We start from the raw sequence: 12,048 nt of genomic DNA on the forward strand, positions 1-12,048 counted from the left end.
CACCACGTGGGCCGGGCACTCAGATGGCCCAGCAGTGCTCCAGACAGCTGTGGCCCCCGCCCTCGTGGGGCTCCTAGCCCAGAAGAGAGAGCGGAAGTTAAGACCCCATCACAGCATGGCTGGGAGGAGCCTGGCCCAGAGGCCACGGGACTTGGTGTGGACGCCCCAACTGGGGCGGGTGGAGTGGAATCCTCAGCCAGGTGCGTCTGGCTCAGGGCCACTCTCAGGCCTCACCTCTGCCTCCCTCTTCACTGCCCACAAGGCCCCGTGTGGTGTCGCCCCTGTCCCCCCAGACCTGTCTGGCTGCCTCCCCCGTGCACCCTGCTCCAGCCGCTCCGTGAGCCCTGCAGGTGCTGCTCCCTCTACCTGAGGGGCTGTTTCCTCTCCGCTTCCCTGCCACCCGCTTCCCGGCTCAGCTTGGAACCCCTTCCACCCAGGGGCCGACTGACCCCGGCCCGGGAACGGCCCTCCCTCGGAGCGCCCAGCGCAACCACAGGTCCTTCAGAGCCTGCGGCGGAGGATTTCACCAGCAAGAACGCGCATTTATCGTTTAACTGGGGTTTTGATCAATGTGAAACTGATTGAAGTTATGTATCCACAGTCAGTTTCCTTAAGCCTTTACGCACAACATACAAATCTCATTACATTACTCATAAAGCCGGCGTTTCTTGAGCAAGAAAAGTGTTTTTCGTGTGGTCTTTAATTAGTGTCTGAGTTGCTCAGAGTGAACCACTGAACCCCGTCAATAATTAGCCCACTCCACAAACCCGTTTAATTAGACCTTTAAAATTGCGTTCGTAAGATTAATATTTCTAGGTTTTTTTTTCATTTTCCAAGAACTTCAAATGCCTGTGGGGGCATCTTGCAGACTGAACTCGAAGACCTTCCTGAGCGCTTACAGGGCCCCTGGGAAACTGAGACAGTGAACAAACTAACTGTTGCCAGCGCTGGGGACACATTGTGTCGAGTTCTCCTGGTCCTGCCTATTTAAGATGGCTGCTGCTACGCTCACTCAACGTTGCCTTTTAAGACGGAGCTGGTCACGCCGTGCAGCCGCTCAGCACCTCCACGGCTTCCTCTCCTCGAAGAACAACCCCGAGCCCTCACCTGGCCCGGGTCTCTCCCCAACCCCCTCCCCCAAAGCAGCCTCGCCCCCAACAGTCCCCTCCCCGGCTCTATGTCCCAGGTCAGGCCCCAGGCCCGGAATCTGTGATGGGTGGACTGTCCATTCCCGCCGTGGAAGGCCAGCTCCCCCAGGGCCGCACCTCTGTGTGCTTGCTGCCACCGCCCGGGCCACGGAGAACAGCGTCTGGACCACGGGAGGCACCGGTGAGTCCTGACTGGAGGAACGACCGAATGGGTGAATCCGGGGATCGATCGCCTCGCAGAGATGCTCCCTCCTCACCGCAGGAGCGTCTTGAGCTCTCTGTGTCCTCTCGCTTCTGCATCTCTCTGCTCACTTCTCTCTGTCCCAGGCTGACGACATCACCTGCCTAGCACACAGGTCAGGTGGGCAGGTTCACCGTTCCAGGCGGGCTGGGGTCGCTGTGCCCAGTGCAGACCATGACTCAGGTGTTGGTGGTCAGAGAGGCAAGACCAGGACCTGGAAGCCACCTCCTCTGATGCCTGACCCCAGGCCACGGATTGCTAAACGGAGCCTGCCCGGGGGACCCCAGGCCAGCCCCTCTGTGCCCAGCTCCCGTTGGACAGCTCAAACCACGCTCCTCTCCTGGGGCTTGTGCTGGCCACACGGCCAGGTTGGTGAATGATGTTTCGGTCACTAATGGACCACATGTATGACAGTGGTCCCATACGGGTAGCACCACATAGCCTAGGTGTGTAGTAGGCTCTACCACCTAGGTTTGTGTAAGTACACTGTGTGATGTTCACACAACAGTGAAAGTGCCTAATGATGCATTTCTCTAAACATATCCCTTTCATTAAGTGAGGTATGCCTGTACTGATTTTAGTCTTGTGAATGTTGAATAATGAATTATTCATTTCAATTATTTGAGTCAGCCCCACTGGCTGAAGATGGTAAAAGCTGACTGAAGCAAAAAACTAAAATTTGTTATTCAACATTCACAAAACCAAATGAGTAAAGAAGAACTTTAAGTTCTATATCAGGGTTCATGTAAGGCAAAAACATTCTAAAGGAAAGATGGATTTGAGGACATATATGATTCTGAGTGTAAATGTCTGGGTACAAGCAAAAATTCCAGGGAGCATTTCAGACTTTTGAGGCAGTGGAATTGGTGAAACCAAAGTCAAGCTCTCCAAACAGTAAAGGGGGCCCAGGTAATATCTGGAGTACAGGTGGAACAGGCAGAAAATTCCATTAATGTAATTGTATGATATGATGAACGGACAGAGTTGGAAAATAGGATGGCAGGGTAGGGCAGAGGGACCTGGAGGGCCCAGGATGGATGGAGAGATCAGCTGGGCTGGTGGGGGGAAGGGGCCATGGGCACACCCTCTTCATGTCCCCTCCCCCACCCTCTGAAACCCTTTGTGACTCTTCAGTGCTCTGTGATGCAGGCCTGGGATTATAGGCAAGTGCGGACACTCTCAGAGCTCAGTTGCCTCAGGCAGCCTTGCGATTCAGAAAATGGAGTTCAGTCAATGGAATGTTCTCTCATTTCTGAATAGCCATATTGAGTTGTTTTTGAGCATCTGCTCAACATTCTTAGATAGTGACCACAACCTCACCATCGTGTGTGGGTTGTGGTTGCTTCTTCTGTTCCTGTGCTTCCTGGTGGGGATTCCATCTTTACCAACCTTCTGGAAAACCAAAATCTACCAAAAGGTAAGGATCCCTGGGCAAGCCACCAACAGGGATTTTTTATTGTTGTTTCCATTTCTAGTCCCACATTTTTAAATGAGTTGGTCCAGAGAGACTCCTAAGATGGCAAGTCTGAATAGAGGATAGAACATCATCCTTCTAGGGGAATAGGCCAGGCAGGACTAGGGGTTCAGCTGGGACTGTTTCCCATTTAAAACTCACAGACCATCTGGGTGTGGTGGAGGATTCCTGGATAAAATCCCATCACTGATTTCACGGCCCTGCATTAGGTTATTTAGAGAGTCTGGGATCTGTGTAGGAGAACACTGTTCCCAGCACTGGATCACGAGTCACATTCCCATGTCGGGCGTCATTTGACCAAACGTCCTTTGTATTGGGCAGATCAGGAGAGCAGGGCTGAGCCTCTGAGCAGACACTGGAGTGTGAGCTCTGTTCCAGGATACAGGGTCCCATCTGAGGAAGCACAGATGTGACTGTGGGCCCCAGAGTCTATGCCCGCCTTGAGCAGAGGACTTCTGACTGAGAAGATCAAGTGTGGACTCTAGCCAAAAATCCTCCTTCGAGGTTTTCAAAGAAGGAAAAATTGAAAGTATCTTATCACCCTTAGAAATTGAGAAAGGGAAAGAACACAAAGTGCTAGTAATAAAAATGGAGAGTGACAGTAATCTTGGATGAATATCTGAGTTTCCTAGAGAGAGGAGCAAGCCAACTAAGTCCTCGCTCCTCATTCTTTTCTTTTTGTTCTCAGCGTCAGGGCAGAGCCAAGAGGAGAAGAAGAGGTGGAACATCAAGTGGTAAGGTTCCACCCATCCCACCTGAGCTCTCCAAGGGTGACCCTTCCTGTCCTCTCCATGAGGTCCCAGGTCCATGGTCTCTGAGGATGTCAGTCGCTAGATAGAGTCCCTCTCAGAAAATAGAGGCCTCAGAGGAAAGGCTCATGGGAAGGTAGTCAGAACCCGAGACATTTCTCAGATTCCTGCTCTGACCAGCTCAGGGCATGAAGCAGTGACGGGCCTGGACAATGGATGTTGCCCAGTGGGTGGCCGTGGGAGACGTCAAGAGTCAGAACTTCTGTCTCCTGACCTTGTGAAACTACGTTGACTTCCTGGATGATCAGACTCCTCTTTGAGGTAACCATTGACCTATGTTCCTCACATGGTGGTTTTGAACATCCCATGGGATAATGTATGTGACAGTACTTTATAAATGAAGCAACAAACACATGTGAACCTTATTAATATTATCATTGACCGTTTGACCACATCTACTGATTCTTGGGGCTTTCAGAGTTAATATCCCGTTAATATCCCAAGGGTCTCCCATAAAGGGACTCCTGTGTAACACCTATGCTTCTACCTTTATTACATGTAATTCACTCTTCTGGTTTCCCAGGTTGGAGAAATTACCAGAGGGAAACAGAGGAGAAAAGGAGGCTAATTTCTATTCTGAAAAGGTGACTAGTCTTTTCTTTCCTGATCCCTCTTTGACATGTTCTCTGCAATTCCAGGGATTCAGTACAGCCTGCAGTATTCATGGGAGGGGTTTGCCATAGGAACGGGTATGTGAATGAAGGCCTTGGGGTGAGGGCTGCTGAGTGTATGGTGAAGTCATAGATGTGGGGCATTGTGAAGGGGCAGCAGGCTTCAGGTGGCCCCTCCCCTGACAGGCCAGCAGGTCCTCCTTTCCTTGTTCTGGTCCTGGCTACAGTTTTCTACTTCCTGTCTCCCGCAGGCCCCTAGGCCGGCCTCGCGATACCACCCGCATTCGTCAACTATTATGCCCAGACCCCTCCTGTGAGGTGTGTAATAGCATAACTGCTGAGATCAATCGGCTGCTGTTCCTGGAGGACCTGGAAGATGATACCGCCTCTGTGTCCTCTCTGGCTTCCACAGCTTCTGGGACTGAGTCATCATTCACTCTGTCCTCTGCCTTCTCAGAAGTCCCTCCAGGAGACCTAACACCATCCCCTCCACCTGGCCCTTCCCCACCGCCCCCCTCCGTCCGCTCACCTAACCCAATGACACCCTTAGCTGACTTTCTTTCACCCTCACCACCGGGTCACTCTATGCCACCAGAGCCTTTTCCTCCCTTGGAGTCCAACTTCTCAGCAGACCATTCCCCACCCCAACCCCTTGCCCTTCCCCCTCTCCCACCACATGACACCCAGGCAATGGGTCCTATTCTCCAACCAGAGGCCACTCTGTCTCTGAATACGATCTTCTCTCTTGACCGCACCCTTTCCCAAGATATTAACCCCTTACCAAATTTGTCCCAGATAATGAATCCCAGTGACTCACTGGCTTGTCATCACGCACCACCAAGCCTGTCTGTCTCACCACCGACAGACCACCCTTTAACTGTGACTCAATCTAAATCGGTTTCCATCTTATTGAAGTCTGTTCCAGAGAACTCATCTCCAGATAGCCCTGGTGGGTTATCCACTTACGTCCAAACAGTCAGAGGCACTGACCATTCAAGCCTGTCAATTTCAGAATTATCCTGCTGGCAAGCTTGTGCCAAAGACTTGTTCTTAGCACCTTCCACCTTGGCACCACGTGATTTTAATCGAGAGTTTCTTGCCCTCCATTCTTCAGAGTCCTCTCTGGAGAGACACCCTACAGCTAACCTTATAGAGCCTGGTAACCTCTCATTTCTCAGCCCGCATGTCCTGGCACTCCTGGAGAGACAAGTCCAAAAAAGGAGTGATTTCCTGATGTGGGAGGAAAAGGAGAAGGGTTCTTTTCCAAAAAAACTTAGGCCAGGCTACCAACTAAATCCTTCGGGGAAAATGTCAGAGTCAAATGCTGATGAGTGTGACTCAGCATTCTCCCTTCCTTTCTGGAGCAGTGCAGGCAAACCAAAGGAGCTGCACATGCATGAGCAGCCCCCATATCCTAAAATCTTGGAGGATCATTTACAGGAAAAATGTCTGGAGCTCTTCTGGGGTCTCCCATCTCTGCACAGCGAGTCCTTGCCCTCTGCTATCCGTGACTCAAGTGACTGCACCACAATCTTCCTTTTCAATACCATCTCAAATGCCTCCATGGGCCAAGAATCCCCAGTACCTCTCCATCGCCAACGTCCATCCTTGCCTGAGATCCAGCCCCAGCCCTTGCCTCAAACCCTGCCCCAATCCCAGCCCCTACCTCTCACTCAGGTCAAGTCCCAGGCCCACCTTAAATCCCCACTCCCAATCCTACCATCTGGTCCTCTACCCCAGATAAGGATCTGTGGAGTGTGTTACCATAGACCCCAGGATGAATCAGAGTCTCTCACCTCATCTGAAATTCAACAACTGGAATGGAAAGTGTTGCAGAAGCAACAGGAAAGTTTGTGGGGTTCCCCCTCTGTAGTCCAAAGATCTCAGGAAGAATTTTGTTCTTCAGCTCCCAACTTTCCTTACCATCAGGCCTCCCAGGCCCATGCCTCCATCTCCACCCTTCCCGTAGAGTTTCCTCTCAGTGATAAGCTGAGGAAGAAACTGGAACATCACCTTCGAAAGAGGCTCATCCAACACCGGTGGGGCCTGCCCCGCAGGATCTGTGAGTGTCTGTCACTGATGGTGCCTCCAAGAGATTTCTCAGAGATAGCTAAGTCAGAGAGCAATCGTGGACTCTCACGGATCTCGGTGAGCAAAGATCTAAATGTTGGATTGAGCCAATCCAAAAGCTTCCATGAGAGGGGTTCAGAACTGCTTCAGGTAGAGAAGGAGATGGGGAAGGATCGGGGGCATAGCCCAGAGAACGGCCCAAAAGCTCATCTGCTGAGTGACCCAGAGAGCTCTTCAGATAAGGATCCGGCATATGACTCTGAGAAAGACCTAAATAGTCACGTGGCAAGTCTGTCAGGGAAAAATTCAAGGGCCTTGGAGGAAAGTCTAGATCAGAAACAACTTGAAAATGTCCTGAAAGCACATTTGAGCAAGAAGTTTGAGGAAATCAGTGAGGCTCGGCTCCCTGGGACGGTGCGCAGTTCATGGCATGCTAGCAAGCAGACATTGCTGCTTTCTGACAAATCCCGCACCCGAATAACACAGAGGAGTTTGCCACCTTCAGTGGGTGGGGAATCCTCCCTGAATACCTTCCAGGAGCTTTGCTTCATTGATTCCAGTGCACAACAGATGATGGAAAGCCATATTAAAAGCTTTCGTATGAGAATGGAGTGGGGCCTTCCCTGCAGGGTCCTTGAATCCATACAGGCATTTAAATTGGAAGATGCTGCATCCCAGTCCTTGCCCTGTTTCTACTGTCCCCCCTCAAATAACCCAACTTTGGAACTGGACTCCACATCCGAGGGCTTCGAGCCCCATAGAGGAAGCTCTAAATCTGTTCTTCAAGAAAAAGTGGAAACAACAAATTCAGCCCTGGTCCTGGATCGTCTCTGCCCTGCTACTTCACCTATGGGCAGGCAAGGACAAGGGGTGCCGAGACAATCACCCTCTGGTATCAACCAAGAGATTGCAGAGGTTGTTCAGAGGAGTAAGGGTGCCAGGCAGACTCATCTGCCTGTCACATGTGGCATCACAGGCAAAGCGAGTCAGAAATTTACTCAGCTAGGCAACAGATGCCCCCCAGAGCTGCCTGCAAGGCAAGCTGGTGCCAAACATGAGACAAAGGATGAGAGAGTGAGTTCCAGTGATAGAAGAGAAGGGCGACAGGACAAAAAGATGAAGTCGGAACCCTTTTCCGTGCACAGCACGGCCAGGGACATATTCAGGGCCAAGGAGCTCAACGCTCTGCAGTCAAAAACTGGTAATGTGTTGACAACCAGCAAGCCAGGAAGCTCCCAAAGGATACGTGAGAATCACAGTAAAATAGAAATTACTGGGACCATTGAAAGCCCTGCACCAAAAAGACAAGTTCCCCAAGACCCGAAGTCATCGGATCTTAAGGAACATCTGTTTAGGGAATTAAAGTCGAAACTAGAGAAGAGGAATCAGAGCCAGGTCCAAGGCCAACACACTGACAGGTCCCCTGCCTCAGAGAGCTTGACTTACAAGGCCTCACTGACGCATGCCCACGGTGTCTCCAGTGGGGACATGGGAGCTTCCCAGGTGCTGCATGTCCATCTGGAGGACAGTGGGATCAGCAGGCAGCAGCGGCAGGAGCCTTGGGTCCCTAAGAAAGACCGAAAGAGGTACGAGGATAAGAAAGTCCCACCAGCTACAATAAGAGTGAGCCCTCCGGGCACCAACAAAGAAGAGCTTGGTGGAGGGGATGCAGGGTTGGGGACATCCCAACCTACAAGAAAGAGTTTCCCTACTCAGATCACAGCATCAGAGGAGACGCTTGGGAGCAAGTCTTCCCAGACCTCATCACAGAAGGCACAGCCTCCTCCTGAAAGTCTGTTCAGAAAAAAGATGAACCACATTTTTCAATGGCTTCGTCCTGGGACAAAAGGCAAAAAGCAAGAACATCCCCAGGAAAAGGGCCGCCCCATATCATCTGCACAGAGCAGAGGCCTGGTTAAAGGGAGAGCTGCCATTACTGGGACCACCACGGCTCAGAAGACCAGGACGGTCCCTGGGAAGTTCCCAGTGGAGAAACTGGGGCAGCGGTGTGCAACAGAGGTCACCTGCCCTCAAGAGCCCCTTCCTTCCCTGAGGAAGTTTGTGAAAACTGAGCAGAAGGCAGAAGAGCAGGCCCAGGCAGAGCCCGTCCAGGGGCATCCTTCCAACTACAGGGCTCCCTCCTGTAAAGTGCCAAATACCAAGTCCTGCCACCAAGAAGTTGTCTTTGCTGGCCAGAATTATCCTACATGTTCTAGATGGATCAGAGACCAGAACAGACACCCTCAGAAAGTCGTGGTGTTTAAAGATCAGCTATTGGATCAGAAGTGTCCCTTATCTGTGCCCCGCAGGGAGCATGTGCCCCATCCAAGCCCCACCTGCAGGCGTCAAGCCGGCCCAGGGGCCTCCAGCTGTTCTCACCACCGCTAAAGGCACTATGTTTAGGGATCCGTCTCTATGTCAACAGAAAACGCTTTTCCAGCGTTTCGAGAGCGGAACATTTCCCACCGCAAAATAATTCCTTCTTGAGAAGAATACTAATTCTCCCCAATAAATGATTCTCTAATAATAGTGATGTCTTTTCTGTGTCCTGTGTTGGGGGCATGGGTTTCAGGTAACTCAGGGCTTGTGCTTAGGGAAAAGGAGGAGTGAGTTCAGCTCTTACTGATTGCTTCCTCTGGCTTCTGAAAGGTCACCAGTGCTCTGGAGCTCTTGTTGACAAAGAGATATCACGTGCCCCCAAAAGCCCATTTCCTCCCTGATGAAGTTTGAGGAGGTGGGCTCTGCCTCCTGCCTCTTCGCTTAGCCTTAACGAAAGTGTAGAGCAGCCCACACCTTCCGCTCACTGAATGTTTTACATCCTTCAGAGAGTAGGGAAGACAGGTGTTCTCTATCCGAAGAGGGTCAAGAATAGGTATGCAATTCATAAAACAACAATGAAGAAAAAACAGTGGCTTCATCATGATTTAGAGGTCAGTGACCAGAGGACCCCACGGGGGTGAACCCTAAATGGGATTTGGGGGGTGGGGGAGGGTATTGCTGCAGTGGATCCTGGGCTGGTGGGGGAGGGGCTAGCAACAGCACAGACACTCCTTAAGAATCTGTCATGTGAGTCATATTAATGTGTTAGGGAAGAATACTTTAAACTTTACACTGAGGTTTCCCTACTGGAAACGCACCTGGGGGAAGTGGTTCCCCTCTGTAGGTATTTCTTCAGACTGCCAAATGATATTTTGTTGCAGAGCAAAAGCATCACTCAGCTGCCAGTAGTAACAATGTTGACCAAGTAGCCACCTACCTCCCAGGATAAAATAAAGCTGAGAGTAAGGAAAAGATGACTTGGAGTAAGCCAGGAGGAAAGAAAAAATGAAGAGGGGAAAGAAGGACCTTGCTGGTAGAACAAAGCTTTATGCCACATCATCATCCATATGGTGACCCTGTCCTGTTCCCCCCGCCCCCTCCTCAATCTGATCCAGGCATCACCACCTTGAGGCTGATCCAGGCACTGCACAGCACACTGATGCCTTATTCCAAAAAGGCACTGGGCTGTTCTTTGAATACTAAACACTATCTGCAGGGAGGTCATCAGGCATGGCATCCCCCTCTTTGGGGAAGGTGATCTTGCTGCCTTCCGTCCATCTATGCTTAATAGGAATATACAAGATCTTGCCCTTAATGTGTACAGTTCACCTATCAGGATGGAAGTGCCGCCTCTGATATTCACGGCCTTGGTGGAGCCATGGTTGGTCTCCCCCAGAACATCTGCAGCTCATGAACCAGAGGTGAGTCCCAGACTATGCACCAGGTTACAGATATATGGGGGTCTCACCATGGACTGCACACATACCCACCCTTACAATAGGGGTTTGGAGGAAAGGCAACTCCACTTAGACAGACTGGGACTCAAAAATTGGCTGAGTGTCAACTGGGGCAAAATTCAAAAAGCATTATGATGGTGAGCGTGAAATACATTAAGTTGTAGATGTCTAAGTAAAATAAAGATGGTTACAAGGGTGGAAAAATAAAATACCAATTTTGTTTTCTAAAAACAACATGATTTTAAAAATGGAAGGGAGGAGAAAAAGGGAAAAATAGAATAAAATGATTGTTCTGTAAGTAATAAGAGGGGGTCAAGACATAGGTGACAAACGAAATAAGACTCCAAGTAAGGGAAAGGAATTTGAGGACATTAGAAAAGATTCAAGTATAATGGTAACTATTGTAACAAAACCGAACACGCGCGCGCGCACACACACACACACACACACACTCTACACAAATGGGGTGAGTATCCCACAGGGCACTGGAGGTAGTTTTCCCAGAAAGGCTTGTGAATGCTAGGTGTTAAAACAAAAACCAAAAACAAAACCGGTGTCCACTACAGCCTCTCTCACTCCACACTTGTATCTTCTTGTCCAGAGTTATGCCATTGACCCCACAATGTCTGAAACTTGAGGTCAAAGAAAGAACGCAGATTCTGTGGAGGCCCTGGGAGGGGGATGGGGCCCAGGGCAGGAGACTTGAAGAGGTGAGGAGGCCATGGAGGGCTCTACCATCGATGTGGATAGACCAGCCAAAGACCAGACTCTCAGTTTCTACATCCTCTCATCTTAGGGTCCTTTCCTTCCATTCCAGTGTAGTTACTGCACACTCCAGAGCTTATCACCAGGAAGACTTCAGCCATCCAGATTATTACAGTCGGACATTCCACCCTTTGGCCTCGTCTCTCATTCTTCTGATTCATATGCCCCTTGTTAACTTTTCAACTCCAGGCCATTCATTTTTCCACTTACTCCTTGTCTGTCCGTCAAGCTCTTGTTTACATTTCCTCCCTCTCTGGGGTAGACTTGATGGTCTGTCAGGTAACCAACATTTAAAAAGCTCCGCTACTAACGGGCCCCATCCAATCCCTTTTAATCCTTCCTGTCTGGCAAAATCCCATCTCTCTGCCTTTCCCAGAAAGGCCTTCCTGTAACTAATTGATCACTATTGGATTAAATCTCACAATGGAGTCTACCGATGCCACAGTAAATTCGGCCCCAGCACTAGCTGGAAATCACTCACTCATTCCACAAAGAATTATCCCATGCTTACTAACATGAGAACAAGACAAATGGAGCTTAGGTCGCTGTTTCCTTACTCCATTCTCTCTCCAGGGACACTCACATTTATTTCAAATCTCCTCCACTTTCCTCAAATTTAGGCTGTCTCCATTTGCTCAGTAGATGTGCTGGACCGCTGATCACAGAGGAACGAGAAGTCAGGAGACAGGAACTTTCCGTCAATAAAGCTCCACAGAAACCTTTTCCCGTTCCTCCTTTCCTTCTTTCCTGTTCTATGAAAAGAGGTTTCCTTCCTAACCTCAATGATTACACTTCCTGAAATGTCCTTATTGAGAGAGATGAACCCTCGTCTTGACGGACTGAGCCCCCTTGCCAGGTATCCTCTCGTCCCCTCCCTCTATTTAGGAGGCACCCAGCTTCTTTCATTATTTTAAGCTTTCTATTACAGAAATGTTTGAACATGCACGAGAGCCGTGGAACTTCCCGTGTGCCCCTCACCCCACTTTCACAGTTCTCATCTGGCACGTGTGATACGGCCCGTCTCCTACACTACGGTTAAGGGGCAAAAGCCCATGGGAACATCCTGCCATCCGTCTCTCAGGTGTATGCTTTGTGCCCATGTCACAGCTCTCATGTTTCTTTGACATTTACTACCTGTGGAGCTCACTGACCCA

General features: G+C 50.2%; 1 long non-coding RNA gene across 1 annotated transcript; it reads left to right on the forward strand.

The window, feature by feature from the left end:
* The first annotated feature begins 2,571 nt into the window (after positions 1-2,571).
* On the forward strand, positions 2,572-8,882 carry LOC139082405 (uncharacterized). The gene is made up of 4 exons (XR_011538373.1): positions 2,572-2,806; positions 3,552-3,597; positions 4,196-4,256; positions 4,535-8,882. It is a non-coding gene; the product is annotated as an uncharacterized lncRNA (long non-coding RNA).
* Positions 8,883-12,048: the final 3,166 nt, after the last annotated feature.

Source organism: Equus przewalskii, chromosome 3 (assembly GCF_037783145.1).
Source record: "Equus przewalskii isolate Varuska chromosome 3, EquPr2, whole genome shotgun sequence".
Classification (NCBI taxonomy): domain Eukaryota; kingdom Metazoa; phylum Chordata; class Mammalia; order Perissodactyla; family Equidae; genus Equus; species Equus przewalskii.